General features: G+C 33.4%; 1 long non-coding RNA gene across 1 annotated transcript; it reads left to right on the top strand.

The window, feature by feature from the left end:
- Positions 1-250: 250 nt before the first annotated feature.
- On the top strand, positions 251-3318 carry LOC114544614. Its single transcript, XR_003690477.1, has 4 exons — positions 251-1385; positions 1483-1670; positions 2726-2960; positions 3183-3318. It is a non-coding gene; the product is annotated as an uncharacterized LOC114544614 (long non-coding RNA).
- Positions 3319-3371: the final 53 nt, after the last annotated feature.

The following is a 3371-nucleotide window of genomic DNA, read 5'->3' as shown; positions in this document are numbered from 1 at the left end:
CTGTTAATACTTCTAATAATAGTCACACATCTATATAGCGATTAAAAGCCGCTTTTTGAAGTGGTCTATTTATAGCCGTTGAAAAACTTGACATTTTTTCCCTGACAACTTGGACAGCGTCACCTAGTAACATTATTAGAGGATGTCACAATTCACAAACATTGCTTTGAAATACAAAACGTACTCAAAACAGTGAAACGAAATAAAACGATTGATGTGTGTATATGTATGTAACATAAAAAACCAACAGTTTTGCTTTGAAAGCAATCATGAAGTTTGCACGTTTCACAAGTTTTACTTACACACATTACAAGGTTTCACAGTAATATCCTCATTATATACTTCTGCACTTCCTGCCATCATATGCTACCATGCACCTTCCGTCTCATATTACACTCCATATAGATGGTTTGTCATTAATTAAGTGTCATTAATTAAGTGTGATTAACCTTATGCCGTCATGTGATCTTCGTATGGTATATACAGCGCTTCCACTTTGAAGGAAATTTCCTTTTAAAAGGATTTTTTTGTAAGATGAAGGAAATTTGAAGGAAATAAATTTTAAAGGAAATTTGAGGGAAATTCTAGAAAAACGAAGCGAATTTGAATGAAATATCAAAATTTTACCAAAATTAGTAATATTTACATCGTTTTGAAAAAAAAGTGGTAAAATAAGTCTAAATCTCACTAAATAGACCTTGCGCATAACACTTATTAACCGAAAAATAATTAATAAATGGAATAAATGCCATTAATTTACTTGAAATGCTTCGTTTAATACCTATTTTGTATAAATCATAGTAATTGTGTAAAATAAATTATAACAATTACATCTAAAAGACTAAAACATTCTAAGTAGCTACCTTTTTCCTTCACGCTTTTATAAGCACGTAATTTATATAAATTTTTAAATGCAAGTTTTGATTGTTGATTCATTTAAGGTAAATTGAGGCCAAAACTATGACATTTGAAGCTACGGGCATATTTTGAATTATGCAATTCTGTTTATAGTTTTAGCTCTGTCAGTTTTCTCTACAAAGTATAATTGTACTCAGAGTTTTTCAGACTTTAGAGCAATGATAAAATTGAACATTACGATAATCGTATTTTGGGAAAAGGCTTTTTTAGAGCATATTCGACATAATTTCTTTTAATTGCTTGAAGGAAATGTGAAGGAAATTTCACAATTTTTTAAAGGAATTTTCAGTGAAAATAAGGAGAAGAAAAGGATTTTCTGATTTTCCAAAGTGGAAGCACTGGGTATATATAACAGTTATCATATGCTTGCGTTCTCTTTCTCCTTCGACTCTTAGCAAGTTCACTATTTGGCAAGTGGGAAAGTTTGTAGACCTTTCGGCACGTATATAAATCTTTCTGACACTGAGGTTAGTAAAGCGAGCAACGAGATTTTTATTTTTCAATAACATTGAGAATATGGTAATTGGTATCCCTATATTAATATGATCTTCGTTTTGTATGTAGATTGAAAGTGTTTTAACAATGTTTTGTGTGGCTGGCAACAAAACTTACTATGGGAAAAAATTTTCCATGTTTGGGGATTTCTCGCTCAAAATATTTGGGAAGCTAAAGCTGAAAGAAGAAGAAAATTCTGCTGGGCATTGGGTTTGCTGTTGTGGTTCAGCCTCCGAAGATGAGGAAACTACAATCAGGTTTGTGTAGTGTTAAACGATATACATTTATTGTTTCTCCGCACACTGGAGTTTTTTATGCATGGTAAATACGCTCGCGTGCACAATATAGTTTTTCGTGTATAAAAACAAATGGAACTACTGAAGTTGTATATACACATTAGGGCAATATATACGAGCGAAAATAAGTCGCAGCTGAAATGATGCGTTGTTTAAACGTCACAAACGATTCGAATGAATAAGAACAGTAAATTTGTTCGCAAACTGCCGCTACAATAAGGCAAAAGTGTAAACCTAGGCCAACATAAGCTTATTGTAAATGGGATTTTTATACGAGTTCTTCGCAACTCATTAAAGTACCGGGTGGTTTCTTGTTTTAGTATGAAAATGGTCCTGTTGTGTCCTTGCGCAGACTTGTGCATTTCCATACATACGATATTAGATGTATACGATTAACAGTTACTCAATTGGAATAAACTAGACGCTAAACGAAATGTATTTTAAATATGCACATCATCGTATATAGCCAGTTTACACAATGAATATAGGCTCTAAACAACCGCGTCATTGTCCATACTAATTTCACAATGCGTTTCCGATGCAGCGGCATGTGTGATAATTAGGGCACATTATCATGGCACCTATATAGATACACATAAAATATGTATCGGGATACAAAAGTAATATTTGATAATATACTTTTTTTGCTTTGATATTAAATGAAATTATTTTCACACCTTAAGATTAATAAAAAAACACAAACAGCAATTAGCAAAGGCGTAAGGAACAGGCTTACAGAAGTAGGAGGTGGAAAAATCTGGCATCACTAAAATACCCGCAAAAGTTTTGATCGCCTTTTTCTCGAAAGAAAATTTCGCTCAGTTCTCTATAAAAATTAGTTTTCCAGTGCTCACGTTTTGACCAATTTCTGCCAATTTCTTCTTATTTCCGAGGATTAATTATAATGTGCCGGATTTTTAAGTATAAACATGTTCTTATGAATAGTTTAGAAGTAGATAGCTTTCAAAGACTACGCGAACGATACAATTGCATGTGCCATCTGGTGATTTTTTCAGACTTATCGTATTGAACGTCAATTGTTTCGACTCCAAGCAACGTTTCATTGACTCATTAAGAGCTGCTTATGGAGAAGGAACGTTCTTATTGGGGCCGCACGTGACGTCAGCTGTCGTCCATTCGTACGCCTGCTACCTGAAAGAAGACTTCTCCCAACAGGAGAACAAAAGGGTTTTCCATGAAACGCGTTTCATGGGATACCAAGGGAATAACTACTGGATTATTTCCAATGATGTATGTTGTATTACGCTTGTATAGATATTTACCTAGTTGTGCATTTGAAAGAAAAACATAACTATTCTAAAACGAAACAACCAAAACTAGAATATTGAGATCTGTTGATTTCTAAAGTTTGCGTTTAGTTTATATCCCTTCTCCAACTGAAAGCATTTTGTTTAGCCCCTGGGAACGTTCTCTTTATTAGTTTATTTAATTATTCAATTTCAATTATTACAGGTGCATATTGAGAATGGTAAAGTGTTAGATCCAATTGATCATAAGTATCTAATATTGGACAAGTCTTTAAAAAACCACCAATTGCAAATTAACGAAAGCTTACTGAACGATTACGCAAAGTTGAATCGTTCTGTTGCAAGGTAAAAATGCGGTGTTTTTGGGCTACGAAACATCTACAGCGCACTACTA

This window comes from Dendronephthya gigantea, unplaced genomic scaffold (assembly GCF_004324835.1).
Source record: "Dendronephthya gigantea isolate DGI-Jeju-01 unplaced genomic scaffold, DenGig_1.0 000871F, whole genome shotgun sequence".
Lineage (NCBI taxonomy): Eukaryota > Metazoa > Cnidaria > Anthozoa > Malacalcyonacea > Nephtheidae > Dendronephthya > Dendronephthya gigantea.
The sequence above is the reverse complement of the archived record's forward strand: the minus strand, read 5'-3'. Positions and strand labels throughout refer to the sequence as shown.